This window comes from Phyllostomus hastatus, unplaced genomic scaffold (assembly GCF_019186645.2).
Source record: "Phyllostomus hastatus isolate PE091 unplaced genomic scaffold, TTU_PhHast_1.1 phas_contig_551, whole genome shotgun sequence".
Classification (NCBI taxonomy): domain Eukaryota; kingdom Metazoa; phylum Chordata; class Mammalia; order Chiroptera; family Phyllostomidae; genus Phyllostomus; species Phyllostomus hastatus.
The window spans coordinates 3,881,933-3,902,550 of record NW_025333909.1 but is presented as its reverse complement, the minus strand read 5'-3'; the positions used below and the strand labels follow the sequence as shown (position 1 = coordinate 3,902,550).

General features: G+C 36.5%; 1 pseudogene; it reads right to left on the bottom strand.

The window, feature by feature from the left end:
* LOC123824254 lies at nt 1-737 on the bottom strand (annotated as a pseudogene).
* Between the last annotated feature and the right edge of the window lie 19,881 nt (nt 738-20,618).

Sequence of the window (20,618 nt, the reverse complement as noted above, 5' to 3'; positions counted from 1 at the left end):
TCAGTGAAAGACAAATATCACTTCAAGCAATTCTTCACTTTCCTGTGGAGGATTTTCTTTTTTATCATGGTGTTCTGGGTGTTTGCTTTTAGATGAAAAGGTCCGTACACCTTCATACACCTTGTTACTTGAGCAATCCTGTTCCCTTTCACACAAATAGACATCAATGGAACCTTTGGTGCTCCACATATGTACCATGATAGAGTCTTCTCTGGGAGCTGGAATATCCAGTCTAGTTTCTGCTGAAACTTTAACTGCAATAACATCTGTTCACGGAAGTCTCCAATGCTATGATGATCTTGATATGTTATACATGCTAGTCCTTTTATATTTTTATTGTCATCTGTTAACTCAACAGCTGAGCACAATTTTTAATGGACTCATCCACAGCATCTTCCATCATTGGTAAGTCAGAAAGTTCCTCCTAGAACTTCTTCTGTTGGGAAACTGCTCCCAAATTGCTGAGATCAGATCCTAGTCATCAAATGTGGTTCTTAGATTGTTTTATAACCAGGCCAACTCCACTTAATACATTGGTGATGTCATATATTCTTCATTTTCATACTCCCAGTTTTGTTGCAACCTTATTTATGTCAAAAGATCTAAAAATACATCCAGGAGCATTTCTGTAAATATCCATAAATTTCTGAGTTAAATAAGCCAGTGATGCATCAAAATGACTTCTCTTTGCTTTTAGAGTTTTACTCATGGACACACTGTACATTATCTTCTAAATTAATCCTTGTTTTTTTTTCTTTTTTAAAATATATTTTATTGATTATGCTATTACAGTTGTCCCAGTTCCCCCCTTCACTCCCTTCCACTCCGTAGACCCTCTCCCACTCACTTCCCCCCCTTTAGTTCATATCTATGTGTCATACTTATAAGTTCTTCAGCTTCTACATTTCTCATACTATTCTTACCCTCCCCCTGTCTAGTTCCTACCTACAATCTATACTACTTATTCTCTGTACCTTTTTCCCCTCTCTCCTCCTCCCACTCCCCTGTTGATAACCCTCCATGTGATCTCCATTTTTGTGGTTCTGTTCCTGTTCTAGTTGTTTGCTTAGTTTCTTTTGGTTTTGCTTTAGGTGTGGTTGTTAATAATTGTGAGTTTGCTGTCCTTTTACTATACATGTTTTTTTTAATCTTCTTTTCTTAGATAAGTCCCTTTAACATTTCATAAAATAAGAGCTTGGTGATGATGAACTCCTTTAACTTGACCTTATCTGAGAAGCACTTTATCTGCCCTTCCATTCTAAATGAAAGCTTTGCTGGATAGAGTAATCTGGGATATAGGTCCTTGTCCTTCATGACTTGGAATACTTCTTTCCAGCCCCTTCTTGCCTGTAAGATCTGTTTTGAGAAATCAGCTGACAGTCTGACGGGAACTCCTTTGTAGGTGACTGTCCCCTTATCTCTTGCTGCTTCTAGGATTCTCTCCTTCATTTTTACCTTGGTTAATGTAATTATGATGTGCCTTTGTGTGTTCCTCCTTGGGTCCAACTTCTTTGGGACTCTCTGAGCTTCCTGGACTTCCTGGAAGTCTATTTTCCTTGCCAGAATGGGGAAGTTCTCCTTTATTATTTGTTCAAATACATTTTCAATCTGTTGCTCTACCTCTTCCCCTTCTGGTACCCCTATAATTCGGATGTTGGAACATTTAAAGATATCCTGGAGGTTCCTAAGCTTCTCCTTGTTTTTTTGAATTCTTATTTCTCCGTTCTTTCCTATTTGGTTGTTTCTTTCTTCCTTCTGGTCCACTCTATTGTTTTGAGTCCTAGTTTCCTTCCCATCACTGTTGGTTCCCTGTGCATTTTCCTTCATTTCTTTTATGGTAACCTGCATTTTTTCATCTAATTTGCGACCAAAATCAACCAATTCTTTGAGCTTCCTGATCACCAGTGTTTTGAACTGTGCATCTGATAGGTTAGCTATCTCTTGGTTGCTCAAAAGGATGAGTTCTGGGGTACTGATTTGTGCTTCTGTTTGAGCCGTCTCTCTCTCTCTCTCTCTCTCTTTTTTTTTTTGGTTGGGTCGCTCCTGTTATGGTGAGGGGTGGAGCCTTAGGTGTTCACCAGAGCTGGGCACCCCAGTCGCTAGATTGTGACGTTGTATGTGAGGGCTGGGTCGAGAGGGAACAATGGCGGTAGGTCTGTTCTCCGTGGGACCTCAGTCCCTTCCCTGGGATCCTGTGTTGCGCGCTCTGCCCTGTTCCATAATTGCAGCCTCACTGGGTCTGCCAGCTGCCGCTTGCGTACTCAGGGTCCACCCGCTGCGATCTTTTGTGCTCCAGATGCCTTACACTCTTCTGGTTGCCTTATGTGCCCAATTCTCCCTGTTCTCTGCACCGCGAGCCCGAGCCCAGCTGCTTGTCTCCACCCCTCCTGCTGGTCTGGATAAACGGGTCTATTTCAACTTCCTGGCTGTCCGACTTCCATTCAGATAAATTTTCTATCAGTTCTGGGTGTTATTCTGCCTCTAAATTGTTGTTCTGATCTTGGTTGTGCATGGAGGTATGGTGCATATGTGCATCCACCTATGCCTCCATCTTGCCGGAAGTCTGCTTTTTTTTTCAATTAATCCTTATTTTTGGTGGCAGCAGGCCCTCCATGTTATGAGACATGCATGTCTCATCTGTTGGGTCCACAGGTAGGCTGCGCAGTTTCCTAGCTGGCTGCACCTGACTCATGCTGCCCAGATGGCAGCCCTTGGGCCTCATACCTGGTAAGCTCTCCTGCTACCCCCAATATACTAATTCCTGGAGCCAAGCATGAACTGAATGGTAATGGGGCTTGGGACCTGCTCAGAGGTGCACCTGACTGGGCTGGGCCACAGATGAACACACCATTGCCTTATGGCCTGGGGAGTTACCACACAGCCTCGAGAAAAGAAGGCTGACCCACGATTCTCAGGATGCCATCTCTGGGATATTCCCACATGTGCAGTGCACTACTATTTCTTAATCTTTTAGTATTCCAGGCACTGTACTAAGCACTTTTTGTGCATTATTTCATTTGATACTTACAGCTTCAGATGGATATTATTGTATTTGCTCCTATGTCTTTTCTGTCACTCTTTACTCCCTTACACTGATTTACTTTTTATTTGTAAAATTCACCACTACTTGACATAGTGTATATTTACTGGTTGCTTGTTTGCTGTTTGTCTCTCATTCTAGAATGTAAACCCATGAAAGCAGGAAATTTTGTATTTCATGTTCATTGCTATGTCCTCCATGCCTAAAACAGTACCTAACATATAATAGATACTCAATAATTTTAAATGAATTAATTGAATAAATGACCATTCTACTAGTGAGAATGAGAACTAGAATGGTAAAATCACTCAGGTGTATAGCAGATGCCTAGACAAGATCTAATATCTGTGTGTCTCTACTAATGATACTGTTAAGCACCACACTATTTTGCTTCCTTCACATCTTTAATGACCACTTATAAAGCATTTCCAGACATTCTCTGGATGTCGTTAAGGTAGAAAGAGGAAATTTTAGATATGATCACTGTGTTTGTGATATTTTAGTATATATAGAATCAAGACACACATGTATGGACACACACATGTACACACTGATACAAAGTGGATTATTGAACTTTAAACCTTGTGGTTCAAATAACATTTAGTGAGTAGTGTGAAAATACTTCCTAGAGAAAATGATATGACAACTACCATTTATGGTACTTCTGCTTTGGGCTGGATGCATTATCTCTAGGCTTTATCTTGCAGGGGAGACATTATGAATCTCCCTCACCATTTTTTTTTTGGTTGGGGAAAATTGAAGTCTAGAGACACTAAGGGACGTGTTCATGGTCATGCAGCTGGCAAGTGTCAGAAAGGAGATTTCCAATTCAAGTAGGTTTGTTTTTAAAGCCTGAACCTTTCTCTTCCATTCCCTAGGGTTTATACATGAGCTGCACCAAGAAAGATGAGATGGCTGCAGGGATGAGGAGAAGGAGATGCATAGTTGCTTTAATCCAGAGAGTTTACCTTTTCTTTATTCTCAACCACAATGCTCCCTGGGATGATGGTATGCATGTGGTAAAAACTTACTGATTGTGGGTGAACATCAGAGAAAGCAACCCATGTACTTTGAATTCCAGTATCCAGAGGTTACTGTAACTTTGTGCCTACATCCATCTCCATAGCCCACCTTCCTGGAAAAAGGTTTAAAAGGCATATTGGAGCAATTCATTACCATGAAAACATTAGTTAAGACCACCCTGTGTGTCTCTGTACCTTATGGAAAGCAATAGTTTGAGAACATGCATACACATAAAACCAGAAATGCCACATATAAATATAGATGCACAGATACACATGGACACATGAAAACATACAGATAGATGTACATATGTGTATAAAACTGCCATAGGCATAAAATATTAACACATTTATACATAACATACAAAATGTACATGCAGAGATATACATCTCACAATACACAGACATACAAAACAGTGACAGAGACAGAAATATACAGATATGCACAGTCATACAAAAAGAAACATTGAAACACAAACTCATATGTCCAAGCAGAGCATAAGCAGACAATACATGCATATATGCATATAAACATTCATATAAACACAGAGACACACACATATAAACATTAACTCAAAGATACATAGAAAGATAGGCATATGTGTTTAAAAGCAAAATAACAATAACAAACCTCACACATTAATGGAGGGGGATGAAAAACTCATTTATACAATGAGAGTAGAGAGATGGTAACAAACCCAATGGACTTTAGTGTTCTAGGAAGGCTTTCCTGAGGAACTAGAGTGTGGTGTGGGGTGGAACCTGAGATTTGGGCAGTATTGTAGAAGCAAAAGGGATGGGAAAGGAATATTAGGAGGGAGGGAGGGAGGGAGAGAGACAGACAGACAGACAGACAGACAGACAGACAGACAGACAGACTCAGAAGCAACATGGACAAGGAAACTGGTGAAAAGGGAGAAAATCTGTTAGACTTTAGCTTGGTGTATATGTAGAAAAGTAAGGAGAGGAAAAGCTTTGCAAGATTGTGGAGAATTTGGAAGACCATGCTAAGATGCCTAAACTTGATCTTATAGGTTTCTATGGGAGCCATAGAGGGTTTTAGAGTGGAGCTGGGACATGCTGCTTCTGAAAGAGGTAATTTAGGGCCAAATTTGTTGCTAAAATACCAATGGAATAAGGTAAAGAAATTGGAGGTAGAGGTATGGGAGACTAATTAGGCTATTGGAAGCAAAATGCAATGGGAAAAAAACACTGGGATGGATATTAGGAGAGCTGGGTTCATCCTCTCCTTTGGGCGTCAGTGTTCCCATCTGTACCCTAAAGATATCATGTTCACTCATGGATTTTAAGCTATATCTAGAGATACTTAGGGTCCTTTAGGATATAATTGTAAAGGGTAATCCAGAGGGAATGGGGAAAGGGAGTTGTAGGTGACTATTTCAACCAATGAGGTGCTGTAGCCAACTTGAATCCCAAGAGCTGATCGTACATGTTTTTTCCCAAATCCATATTCAACAACATCATGTTGGTAGCTTGAAATTGACCAAGGTGGGAATATTTATAGCACAAAAATTAACAAATATCATAAGCCTGGCCTTCTTTTTTTCCTTCAGTAATCTACTTTTAAACATTCATCCACATACTACTTGTTTCAACTCTTCAAACCCACATTAAGTAAAACAACTCTGATTTTATCTGCTAGACCTGTTGGGATTCTAACATGTCATTTTCTTGAAAGGAATCTGTGACTTGGATGATTTAAAAATTATACACCTAGCTCATTCTTAAGGGCCCTGCTAAGCCTGATTATACAAGGTTCTGGTGCAAGACCACAGGCATGAGTGTAGGTACATAGTAGGTACTGAACAAATGCAAATTAAGTACCTTCAAGGTTTCTGGCACTGTTCTAGGTACTGGGGATATAGTAGTGAGCTAAACAGACATGTATATTATGCTGATTACTTTCTAATGAAAAATGGTCATTATTAAATGAATAAACCAAACAGATACATATAGAAAAGTAAAAATATATATGATTTGGCTCAGCCATGAAGTTCTAGCAAAAAACACTGAATCTTTTTTTCACCACCAAAATTATCCATGAACTTATTGAAAAGATGGGAAGACAGAAAATATTCATGATTGTGCATGTGCAGGACTGAGATGAAAGGAAGTGTGGAAGCAAATGAGAGCTAGATTCTTATCTGCTATAGAATATAGAAGAAGGATTAGCAATATAAACATGTTTTTTAGTGTTATGGAGTTACCCTCTCCAAAAAAAAAAACAGTTAAAACATTTGAAATTATTGTCTATGAAGAGGGGGAAGTGTTTTAACAAGAATCACAAAACAATTTGATTGCTTTTATTATATGCATATTTAATTAGAAATATATGTATAGTATATAATGTGTCAGGTGGTGATGAGTATCATGAAGTTAAAATAAAACAATGCTACAAGACAGAAACAGTGGTAGGCAGAATACTGGACTCCCCCAAATGCCCACATGCTAATTCCCTGTGAGTATGACAGTTTACATGGCAAAGGATAATTAAATTTACAGATGGAATTACTCATGCTAATCAATTGGCCTTAACATAGAGATTAATTTGGATTATATTTGTGGTGTCAATGTAATCACAAAGGTTCTTAGAAATAGAAGAGATAGAAGAGTCAGAGTTAGAGGAAAATGTTAACTATGGGAAAAGAACACAGAGCGGTACAACATTGCTGGTTTGGAGATGGAGGAAGGCAGCCTCTAAAAGCTGAGAAGGACAAAAATTTGTATTATCCCCTAGAGCTTTCCAAAAAGGAATGTAGCCCTGCTGACATCTTGATTTTAGATCAATAAGATATATGGCAGACTTCTGAACTCTAGAACTGTGAGATGGTAAATTTGTGTTGTTTTAAGCCACTAAATTTGTGATAATCTGTTATGACAATGATATAAAACTAATACAGAGTGTACTAAGGTACCATGCACTCTCTGAGGAAATGACATTTGAATAGAGATTTGAATGAAGTGAGGGAGGAAGCTTGGCAGATATCTTGGGAAAGACAATTCGAGAAATGGAGGTCTGTAAGTGGAAGGTTCTGAGGAGGGAGCATGGCTGACAGAGTGAGTGAAGTGGAAAATTGATAGAGGATGTGATGAGAAAGTGGATGGTTGAGGGTAGGGTCTTGTAGGTCATTTAAAGGATCTTTAGCTTTTACTCTGAGATAAATGATGAAAGGAATCTGAGCATAGGGATGGCATGATCAGATTTGTGTTTTGAAAGGATTTTCTTCACTAGTCTATGGTAAACTCTAGAGGGGCAGAGTAGAAGCAGGGAGACCAGTTGGATGCTTTTGAAACAAATGAGTAACTATAGGATGGTGGCAGTTAAATCAGGGTAGACAAAGTAAATGCAAGAGACTGGGGGAAGAATGGCTAGAACTTGGGTATGTGTCAGAATGAATGATGGCTAAATAAAATGCACAGATACCACTCATGTGGTAGATCTGGATAGCTTGGGCAAAAGTAAGGCCACAAATACAACTCAAGAAATGCTGAGGGGAAGAAGCTATTTTTATCAGGAGACAATTTGGGACCAGCCAAATGAGAATAGAAGTGATGGGACTTTTGCATTGAGATATCTTCCTAGGGAGTATGTAGTAGGGAATGGAGCTCAGAAAAGAGGGCATGCCAAGTCAGATCTTTGACAATAATTTAGAGAGAGGTGATGATGAAGCCATTGGAGCTTGGAGAGGACAGTGGAGAAAGAAGCAGAGAGTCAAAGATGGAGAAGTAACTGTTCCTATAGTACACTCTACTCCCTTCTTTGCCACTGATTCCAGGCCCATACCTATAACTACAGAAAGTTAAACCCTAGAGAACCCTTTGAGATAACCATGGGTCCCATTTTGCCTCAACTGTACAGGTGGGAAAAGCTGAAGCCTAGAGAGAAAATGGAATTTGTTAAAGGTCACACAATGAAGGTCAGTGTCAGAGGCAGGACTAAAACTCAGACTAATTTTCAATACATCACACTGTCACTTATGCTGCTATATCCCCCAATTCTACAGACTGTGCTCAGTCACCCTAAGTAATGTATTTGGAAGAAGTCCCTTAGCAGACTGGAGCTGTTTCTGTTTTTACTGGGCCCTGGTTTGTCTCTCTAAAATATAAAGCCAATATAATTGATCACTCTACTGTAACAGTAAAGAATACACTTGAAAATCAAGACTGGATCCATTGCTTGCATGCATGCACACAGAATGGGAAACAAACAAAAAGATAGAACAAGTCTATGACACCAGATTTTTTTTTTTCACTGAACAAAGTTTCTTGAGCTCTGGTTCTTAAGGTGACAAAAAATAAAGGAAGTAAGAGTTGTGACTGTGAGTGGGTGGATGTGATATACATATGCATTGTCCAAATTTCACGTTTCCTGCTCCCACCCATTTGCCCCACTGACTTGGAAAGTTAAGCAAGAGCCACTGATATCCCAATGCCTAAGAAGATCCTTGGCAGCTGGACATGCCAGCCTTTCCCCTCACCATGTCCTGAATGGACTTTCAATTTAATTTCAATTCCTTCCATCAAAAGATTTTATTACTGACTTGTGTCAGGCTTGTGCTAGGTTACTTACAGGCACTCTTTTACTTAACCCTTATAACAAGGCTACAAGAAAAGTACTAATTTAATTCTCATCTTACTAATGACAAGGGTAAGGATCAAGAAATGTAGATAACTTTCCTCAGGCTCCATAGCTAATTTGAAGCAGAACTGGGAATGGAACCTATACAGTCTGTACCAGAGTCCTTGTTCTGGCTACCGTGCATCTTGTACTGTGAATTTCATCTTTGTAATTTTGGACCCAAGTCAAGGCCTGGTATGTGTTTAGTGTTTGTTAGGTTTAACCAAAATTAATGTGGAAGGTGATATAATTAAGAATTTAAAGTACTATGAAACCATAAGAGAATGAAGGATTAAATCCCCACAGGGTCAGGAAAGGCATTGAGGAGGAGATGGCATTTTAAGTGGACTTTGAAGACTTGGTAGGTCTTCTATAGGATGAATGGGGCACATGAATGAGTTATTTCAAGCTGAAGTTCAGGGTGAAGCAGGGTCACTTTTGTGTGGATGGATGACTTTCTCTTCAGTGCCTCTAGTCTTGACTCATATTCCAGACTTCAACCCCAAGACATAAGCAAATGTTTTGCCTCAGGACAGGATTTGACCTATAGTATACCCAAAGCTATGAAATTGCACACCATGTAATAAAATATCTACTGTACTAGGCATAAGTTTACATTTCCTGAGCATGTACCATCTATAGGATATCAAGGAGGTATCTGTGATCATATTGGTAGGAAGAAACAAATAAGCCAGCATTAAAATTTCATTTAAAAATAGGCAAATTTATAGTCAGGAAATAGATTAGTTGTTGCCTAGGGCTGGGAAACAAGAAGGAATGAATGAGTAGTGACTGCTAACTGGTACAAGGTTTCTTTTGGGGGTTATGTAAGTATTCTAAAATTGATGACAATGGTTGCACTACTCTGTGAACATACTAAAAATCATTGAATTGTATGCTTTAAATGGGTGTAGTTCATGTTCTGCAAATTCTCAATAAAGCTGTTAAAATTCATTACAATTTTGGAAGAATCTTTAATGGCTTGGGAAAAGTTTAGAATACAATGTTAAGCAATAAAGAATATTAAACTGTACATGTCATAACCCCAATTAGATTAAAAATATAATGGACTTACATATAGTGTTTAATGTTTTAAGTTTTCTGTATTTCCCATTTTTCTCAATGATCCTATATTTTGTTTCTACAATTATGTGTGTGTAAAATAAGCATGAACTGTTAATATTTGTTTGCAGTTAGTTAAAAACAATTAAATTTTTCTTTTGAACTTGTTATTTTTATAATTTTCAAATTTTTCTACAGTTAAAATTCATTATTTTAATAAACAGACAAAACTAAAGCATTTGAAAATACCATAAAATGTTCATTGTATATTGTAGTATCTACAAATAAATAACATAATTTACATTAATCAATGAAAAAATAAGCAATAATCAGGAGACAACTTGCAGAAGAAACAATACATTTGGCTAATAATACACGGGAATAAGCAAAACCTAGTGGTTGCTTCCCATTGTTGGTGAAAGTATGGGAAAAGAGGCACTCTTTCATGGGGATGGCCAGAATATTAGACTGGTACCAACAGTTTGAAAAGCAATTTGGCAATATCTAACAAGATAAACAGATTTACTGTGCTATTGGAGTTTTAGAATATTATTCTTTCTATAGAACCACTTAGACAAGTGTACAGTGACATAAAAATGAGTGTGTTTATTGCATCATTGATTATAACAGAGAAAATTAGAAGCAACCTAAATGTCCATCAGTATGGAAGTGAATATGTTTATTGACATGAATTATAATTTAGAATTACTTAAATACCATATAGTTCATTGATATAATAAAGAATACTATAGTTATTTTTTAAATGGGGTAAATAAATATGAACAGATAAAGAGAGATGTCTACAACATATTCTTAATTGAAGAGAGCAAATTTTAAAAGAGAATATATAATATGAATCCATTTTTAGAAAACAAAAAAGGTTAATTTATGCACAGTACAACTCTGTGCAGGGCAAATGACAAACTAATCTATGGAGTGAATCTATAGGGGACTTTCACTTTCTGCTAAATGAGGAGAATTGAATATAAATCACAGATCTGCTATGTATTAAGGCATGGGACCTCGTGTTATTTTCTCTCTCTAAGCTCAATTTTCTTATATGTTACAGAAAGCTAAAAAGTGTGCATATTTCATGGGGTTGTCTTGATGATAAGATGGAAAATGCATGTACATGCTTAATTAATGTTAGCTATTCTGCTTTGTATTTATTGCTCTAATTTTTATGCATTGTTTCTGAGGCTAGAAAAAAATGTTAAAGAAAAATAGAGAATTCACATTCAGATAATGATTTGATGACTTTGTCAGACTACCAAACAAAGTCAGCAGAAATTGTATTAAACCTTTCTGTGGGGAGCAGAATATCTGGTAACCTGCAAAGGAGCTCCCTGGATGGGAAAGCTTGATATCTTCGTTCTTAAAGATTATTGGAAACTGAACCATTTTTACATGCATTATCTCAACTGTCAGTTGTTATTATCACTCTATATGTGAAATAGAGGCTCTAAAGTTAAATAACTTGTTCAGGGTCACACATAGTGGAACAAGGAATGTTACCCTGTTCTGTGTGATTAAGTTTGTGCTCCTTCATATTGCACACACCACCTAGATTAATTCAAGTGGAGAGTGAGCAAACATTCCCTGGCACATTCCATACGTCCGTTGCACAGATATCACCTTTCACACACCTGGACCATTTCTTGAGGGTCTGGACGTGGAACCCCATGTGTTCTGTTAAAGTGTTTCCAGATTGACCAAGAGTAGCTCTGTGCCCTGCTAGGTCATGGGCTCTCACTGACCACAGAAATTGAAAACATTTGAGCAAATCAAATTTTTCTATCTCACTAGTTTGGGAGCAAAGCAGAAGTAGAAAAAGCTGACAATGTCCTGCTGGAACAGGGATGTTGAAATGGACACAGTATCCCCTTATGAATTCAACCAATACAAATGTCCTAAACTTAATTCTGCTCTTATTCTTGTATTTTCTTCTATGTTGTCTTTAATCTTAGAGGTAATAGGTACTCTTCCTTTCTTTTGTCTCTCCTCTTTCAGGTGCCTCATTGTGCTGCTCTCTCCTCTTTATCCTCAAAGTCAAATTTCTTCTTGAGGTTTTGTGTCATTTATAGCTGGATTAGTAAAAACTTTTCCTTGTGGACCTGGCTATCCAGATTTATTTTAATTTATTTTTATTTTTAATAATTTATTTTGGATATGTTATTTTTTTATCCCAGGAATGCAACAAGAAATTTATTTTTATTTTTATTTTTCATTGTTGTTCAATTACAGTTGTCCCCATTTTCCCCCATTACTCTCCCCTGCCTACCCACCCCCACCTCCCATATTCAATCCTCTTCTGCCCCACAGTTGCCTTTGTCTGTGGGTCCTTATACATGTTCTTTGACCATCCTTCCCCTTCTTTTACATATATACTGAACACTACATTGACCATCTTTTGTTGGCCCTCAAAACTCTTCCAACTTTTCCTCATCAAATGGTTGTATTATCCAAGTCCATAAACCTAGACTTAAATATCACAGATATTCTAGCAAAGGGCAGGTAAGAGTGGGAAACACAAATATAACTTACTTATTTTTATTGCCTGCTAGAATGTGGGCAATATGAGGGAGATGTTTTGTGTATTATGCTTTTTGATATACCACAAGTGCCTAGAACACTGCTTGGAAGCTACAGGAGTTTAGTAAATATTTGTTAAATGAGTGAATGAACATTCTAAGATCTTGTAGTTCATTCTCTTCCTTCCTAGTGCTCAAGTAAGAATCAAACCTGCTCCTCAAGTTTACAGGTAATATACTCTAAGTAAGGCTCTTATTTTTCTCTCAAAAACCATTTCCAGTTTCTAAAACTAACCAGTGCTGGAATTTGTTATTTTGTTCATGTACTCATTTATTCAGTTGATGAGTGCCTACTATGTGCCTGACCCAAGCTAGTGTCAGAAGTACAAAACTAAGTACAAAGTATTCTTGCTTGCAGGAAACCCATAATCCAGAGTGAGACCTGGATACAAAGCAATTATAACTAGACTTCCAGGCTACATATAATAAGTCCATGTTATATATACTAAATAGGCCAGACATAGAAAGAGAGAGGTCACCTTTAATTGCCTTTTAATATCACCTTTAATAAAACATTTAAATATCACTATAGCATATCTTTTCTGTAGCTGCTTAAACCCATTAAAGTATTAGCAGAAAATCATCAGGTGCTTTTAGCATTGCTCCTATGACTGCTAGCAAGTATGTCCCCTTCCATTAATATTCCTTCTCCCAGTCTTTTGTTCTCTGCAATATATAATTCCAGTTCCATTAGCTTGGTTCAAATATCATGGTCTCATGGCCTTGATCACTTTTTGAGAGTCCTTATTAGGTTTATTTCTAATGACTATTTTAGTAAGCTGTGATAGTCAACCTCATGACTGGGAAGTTGAGAAATTAAAACATTTTCAGAGGGCATGCTAACTGAGATGGAGCAATGTCCTTGATGGCATAATAGTCAAATCAACCCTCCACCCACATATAGAATGGAACAACTAGGAAGATATAGCAATATGTTGAAATTAGGAGACAGACAGAGTTAAAATGAGTCACCAGAACACCCAGAGCTGCAGAGATCATTACCACTTGCATTTCCGTGATTGGTTTGGTCACTGTTATCTAGGTGAAGAGTGCTAATGTTAAATTTATCAGTATTCTACTTTGTAAGACTGTTCCTGGCTAGCACACCACTGAGGATGAGTCATGTACAGATGTAAATGTCCAGCTATCTGTAGCAAAACTGGCTTAATGGAACTGTACTGATATTGGGTAGTGTGAGAGAGTACAAAGTGTGCAACAGTAGATACTACTTTTTTCAATATACATGGACCACATAACAATTCAAACATAGCTCTTGCCCACCTGCACTCTGGAAGCCATTGCAAGGAAATATCTCAGAGCCTTGCAGTTAATGATACTTTCATCTCTTGCCTCCATTTTATTGTCATAATCTCTCAAAGTGAGAGTTATATATCACAGAAATGTAAAAAAAAAGGCATTTTCACAAGCACTTAATTTTTCCAAAGGCTTGATAAATATTTAATATTTTAGGTGTTAGGAAGAAAAATATACTTGCCACACTACATTGGAACATCTATCTATGTGTATCTGGTTGAAGGATATTCAAGGTTTGGTCTGGCTTCAGTTACTTCAGGGCAAGTTATTAACTTCATGGATCCAGGAAGTCAATATTGTCAACATTGGTGAATGCTATCAACATAATCAAATAGATAAACCAGTGTTTACCAGTCTTGATTATACTTTAGAATAATCTGGGGGGACTATAATGCCCAGATATGACCTCAGACAAATTCTGAAATCTTTAAAAGTGGGTTCCAGATATCAATATTTTATAAAGCTCTCAACCTGATTCCAATGTATAGCCAAGGTTGAGAACAACTGAATTAGAGTAATCGTTGTGTCAATTCAAACGTCATTTCAGTTCCTGAAATGACATATATGAGGTCTGTCCAGAAAGTACCCAGCTGTGCAATTTGAAAAATAGAGACATTTACTGAAGAAGATACAAGATACAAGAAACATTGTACATAGGAAAATGATTCCCCAGTCCCCTTCAAAGTAAGCACCTTGGGACCTCACACAGTTCTCCCAATCGCCATCAGTTGCCACATTGTATTTTCCTGAATCTCATGACGGTCTTTAATCTCTTCCCTTTCAAAGGTGATTTTAGTTTGGGGAAAAGCCAGGAGTCACAGGGTGCCAAATGTGGGCTGCCGGGGGGCTGAGTCACCTGGGTGATTTGATGTTTTGTCAAAAAAAAAAAACCCTGCATGAGACATGATACATGAGCAGGTGTATTGTTGCGGTGAAGCTGCCAATCATCAGCTGCCCTTATGAATCATCTGAATAGTTTCCACAGAGGAATATTCAAACTTAATGCAAAATTGGATGCAGATTCCTTGCTCTACTTAGTCATTTTGAATGGGACTGCCACATGGCACACAAGTTCACACAATGGCATCTACCGCCCCCAATGACTACTACAGTGAAGTTATCATTATTCATGCGTGCTCATTCCAGTCCACTCTGCTTGGCTGCCAGGTAACATGAGTGTCATGCAAACAGTTCTTGTTAACAATGGCTGGACTTTTTCTGGACAGACCTCATATAACTAGCAATATTTCCAGGGATTACCATCTTCTTTCTTCCCCTCTTTTGGTATGGGCATATATAAAAACTCGCTATCCTGTAAAATCAAACTAAATATTGCCCTCGGTGAGCATGTGATCAAAATGTAGATTCAGGAACTCACCGGGCAATTGTTTTTTGTTAAGTTTTCTATTATATGGTTTCCTTTTATAATTTATGTTTTTAATGAAAATCAATGTTACTTAACATTTTAAGGAATTAACTTTTAGTCAACTTTGTAAACAAAATACATTTCCTGTTCTACATTTCCTCTTTTCATTTCACACAATTACATATTTGTGTGATTAATATGACTCTGCTACTAGACTACAGTCCATGGGGACTACAGCTTTGTCTTGCTTACCACTATATCCACAGTTCTTGGCACACAGTAGGCACTTAATAATATTTGTTAAATTAAAAAAACTCATAACAATAGAAAGGTAGGTGGTGGTTTATCACCTTTTTAACTGATGAGTTTTTACCACTTTGTTCATTTTACTCTGTCTTTGTCAATAGCACAAAAGTCAAACAGTCAGTAAAGACTTATCTTTGCTTAAAGATTTTGTATTCTTTCAAGGCCCTTGAGGAGAGGGGACAAAGATATTTCTCCATTGTTCTAAAATCAGAACTACCAGTTTTCATTTCTAAAGGACAGTTCCCTGAACACAGGCAAAGTAAAATAAGGTAAGGCACTTGTTGCAAAGCTTTCAACTGTATGAGAGAAACCTTTTCATATTTAAAAGCTGTTGAGAGGCAGCTGTTAGTAACATCTAAGTCTTCATTAGGCAAGTACGTTAATACCAAAATATATTTCATTATACATTTCAGAATGTACATGATGTTTTTATTTTGAGGGGTGTTGCTGCCCTTTACATAACCGAGATTTTTATCTAATGAGAAATTTAAAACTTTTTCAGACATGTGCCCTTATAGGAGTGTCCATGAAAGCACTTGGGCCTTTGCCTGGCCTGCAAAAGTGACCATGGCTCTTGAAGGGAAAAGAGAAGCAAGGCCCACATTGTTGCAATTTATTTAGTAATCTGATAACAGGAAAAATTTCCCAGATTACATTGTGGTGGTCATACCATGCAGTGCAGTAGTTTTTGTTTGTTTGTTTGTTCTGTCTTCTATAGCCTGTCCAAAGCAATGCAGTGACAGGTTTAGAAAAGAAGTTACCAAAACCAAAGGGAGGTGCAATTGAGGGCGGAAGGTGGGGGTCAGTGGGGCAGGGAACAGTGGTAGGGGGAAAATGGAGACAGCTGTACTTGAACAACAATTAAAAAAAAAAGAAAAGATCTTACCAAAACAAATAGACAAGAAAACTCCAGTTTAAAACTTACTTGGTAAACGTTAAGACCTCTCTGTCATTTGATCTTTTGTCTGAGGCTAGTATGTTGACTATTTCATTATCTATTTGGTATGAACTGTGGACTCTGGGAAAACAGAAAACTTTTTTTAGTAAATTTATTAATATTTCACTCTTAATGCTAAGTACAACCGGATTATTCATATAGCATGCCAATTTCATTTCATCTTACACCTCAGATCATCTTGATTGCTTCCTATTGCTTATCATTTCAAAATATTAACTCCTGAACTATTGACTTGGGAATACTGCCTTACTTTGCATACCTTACTCACCTTTTTGTTCCTATTTGTAAGTTTTGCCCCAGCTATGCCATTTTCACTTCCAATTCTCCTTCTGTTATTTCTTTAAAACTCTCAACAGCTTTTAAAAACTAAGCCTTAAGTTTACTTATCCAGTTAACATAGTAGTACCTATCAATCCAGCTCACTTTTGCTCATGCTGCTTTGTGACACAGATGACACTGGGATGTTTTTGCCTTGCATAGAACCACATAGTCAGAGAGTACTCCATCTAGATAGCTTTGAAGTTGAAAAAATGTTTCAAATACAAAGTCATACATACCTATAATTTACATCTTTCATACCTATATGCACACATGTCTAGAAGCCGTACATTTTTTGCCATAGAACTCACTCTACCTCAAAGAAGACACCATGAAATGCATACTAAGTTCTTTATTAATTGTGTAACATTTGGAACAACATTATGGTGACAACACAATTTTTTGAATTTATAAAATATGTTAGATTCACTCTTATATATCAAAAACCCAGTCCTGAGTAATATGAAGTCTGGCCTTCAGAATTTTAAAGACTTTGTAAACCATTATATTTAATTAAACAAACATGTTCTTTCTAAGATTTATTTGATTGAAGAGAATGAGAAAACCTTTCTTTTCCTTTGAAATTGCTATGGAAGAAGCATAAAATAAATGAATCTATAGGGGCAGTTTAGCAGATGGGAGAAAAAGAGTAAGAAAATGGTACAATCTCATCTTTTAAAACTTTTAGCTTGAAGTTTTAATATTCATGTTGAACAAGTAAAACATTTTAAATGCTCTCTTTACCAAATAGATAATGTAGATTCCAAGTGTAGTGGTGCCCAATGGTTGCACAAATATGAATGCTGCTGTAGGTAAGTTTATATGAAAATTGTTCCAGGTTGATCAAAAATACCACAATGTTTCTGAAGTATAATTAAATTTAAAGAAATTGTATATATATATTATATATAATAAATATATAATATATATATATAATCAGAATGTACTTGAAGAAACTATAGAGACTGTGGAAATGAAAGATATAGTGGAGAATTTGTTGACTATAAATGTGTCATTTTCATTTCTCATAAGTTACATTAAAGTAGAAGTCTCAATTTTAGTGGACTCTTCAATAAAATAGAATATTTTATTCTGGGATATAGAATCCTGGTCATGTAAATTTGGTAAGACTTTAGATAGATTCATCAAGTTATCCAAAATGAGGTCATTAGAATTGTGAAGTCTATCTCCAAAGTCACTAATGGCACCTTATTAAACAGGGAAAGCGGGGCATTTTTCATGTATTGTGCTACCTGCTTGTCTGTAGGAAGGTAGTGCTTTGTTATACAGAATGTGAGAAAAATAAGGTTAAAACAAATTATAATTCACAAGTCTTATACTGCTAAATGCATCACAGCACAGCATTAGAACTATTCTCTCATTCTTCTGAATCGTTACTCTCTGAACTGGCTATTGTGGGGGGCATATCAATTATGAACAATGTACTTTCATCTCTGGGCTTAGAAGCTAATATCAGCTTTCCCTAATATATGAATGCATTATTTCAACCTTGATATTTCTATAGGAGCAGAATAAAGATCTTTCATGTGTTTTTTTTCAATATGCAGTGATTTCAGAATAGTACTAACTACTAAAATGTAGATCTCTGCAGGATGTGCTTACCATAAAATCTAAGGCAGGCTATGGAGGACTATGCTTAGTAAACAACCAAAGAGGTACTTTCTAAGAAAGAACTTCTTTAGGTGGCATGTGCAAAACCCAAATTTATTACAGCACATTGCTTTGGTATTTTTTTTCATGATTTGTCTTAAATTCAGAAACATCATAATGTATTTTTCTTAGTTTTTTTATACTAATTTTCAGGGATTTTAATTTATATTATCCTATTTGATATTCACAAATGTCACAAGAGAAGCAGTTATTATTATACTTAGTTGACACAAGAGTAAGCAGAAATTCATAGAGGTTGAACAACTTGCCTAGAGTCATCTATGTAGTAACTGGCGGAGCTAGGACTGGTAAATAAATCTTCTGATCTATGTTCAAGTATGCTTTCATACCTCTTTTGCCCATTGGCTTCAAAGGCACTTGCCTCTCCTTCAATTTTTATTAAACTTGGATTACAGATAGGAAGAGAAAGTACTGGTATCTTTATTGGCCAATAATTTTTAGAGACAAAGCTAAATAGTTTGGGTAAAAATATTTGATCTCTTAAGAGATTAAAAAACTGAAGGAAGAGTATTTCCTCTTATTTATTTTCAAATACTGCAGTTTCTTTACTAACTGTTCTTTATACAGGATGGGGAGAATCAGTGGATGGTCTGGTGACAGTCAACTGTAGCATGCAAGCCTAGTTGTCATTTAGCTTGAACTAATATTCACCAATATCTAATTGACCAGACAGAAGCAAACATAGTAAATGTTGGATTTGAACCTGAAACTTTGAAACTAAATGACGAAGTTCATCAAACATGCCTAGTGTGTCTGACAGAAAGAAAATAACTCTTTTTCCAAGTCATCTTGGTTAACTAATGCAGCAAGAACCATGAATATCAAGTGTAGTTCCATTACTGATCAATGACAAAAACAGTTCTATCCAAATCTTCCATAGCTGGAGAAAATAATTATAGGAAAGTAAAAGAGTTTTATTTTAATTTATTATTTTATTTTATTTTGTCTCAAAATAGAAACAAAAGTAAGACCATATTAAGCTATGAGAAAGAAACCTGTAGGAACAGTATTAAAGACTATTATCTGCCAGGAATTAAGTTTCCTTACTCTTCACAGGAAGTTGAGGAAGAGCTCAATAAAGACAGTTCTAAAAGGCAAATGCCCTGCTCTTACAATTTCCATTATAATTATGGCCATTTACTACCTGACTCAGTCCAGGCAAAATGCATGATTTATTTTTATAGCTTAAATTTGTTTACCTATCCAATATTTGTACAGTAGTATATTTACCATTCAGATACTTAACCATATCACAGTGCTCAGATTCTTCTTTTATCAAATATTCTCATTAAAATACCATCTGTGGCCACAAACTTATAGTTTAAGAGATAGAGTCAATATCCTGAGATATTAAATAATGCTAAGTATAACAAACACACAAAATTGGTAAAAAGGCCTAGGTGAGAATTGAAATATTTTTGAATTGTAAGCATAATATTATACTCAGTATCAGTTGTCATATACTATTTTTTCTCTCTCCCTCTCTCTCTCTCTCTCTCTCTCTCTCTCTCTCTGTGTGTTGAATAATCCACTTAAATTCAGTAAAGTCTTAAAATGAATTGATAGACTTACCTCACTGACATGATCAGGGTCATAAATCACTTTCTTTTTAAATAGCAAAGACATTTACCCCACCATATGGGTAAAGGGTTACCCTAATGCTAGTGATTGAAATGTCACTAGCATTAGCACATTACTCTCCACAGTCCCCTTGGCCACAAGAGGCAAGTATTCAAGAATGTTCTGTTACTCAATATGGTAACCAGAGTCAAATCACATTGAATCACATACTTTTCAGTTTGTGATCAGATAGACAATAAAATGAACTTCCTCTTTGTATAATTTATAAAGAAACAATAGCCAGGAAGAGTTACAGTTTTCTTAAGAGAAGAAATTGTCAATTGTTTTTATCAGTATCCATTTGCAAATGTGTTAACAAAAAATTTCTACTTCACTAAGCTGGTCTCTGATGTATCTCGTCTGTACATTGAAATAATAAAGTATTGAAAAATTACTAATTTAGACTGAGGATTTCTGTAACTAGTAAACATTAAGGTAAAGGAGAAAAAGCATGAGTAAGGCAGTGGGAGGATGTAGATGGCATACATTAAGCCATCCTGCTTAATTCACTTAAATGAAAGTTTTCCTTTTAAAAACATACTATCTCATATTGCGATCTTCATCTGGATAGGTGCAATACAGCTCCTTAAAGGAGGTAGTATATAAAAAGCAATATGGAAAAGTAGAGAAATGGATCTTACATCAGTTTTGCCATGACCTCTGTATTGAGTAGCTACTCGTTATAAAAGT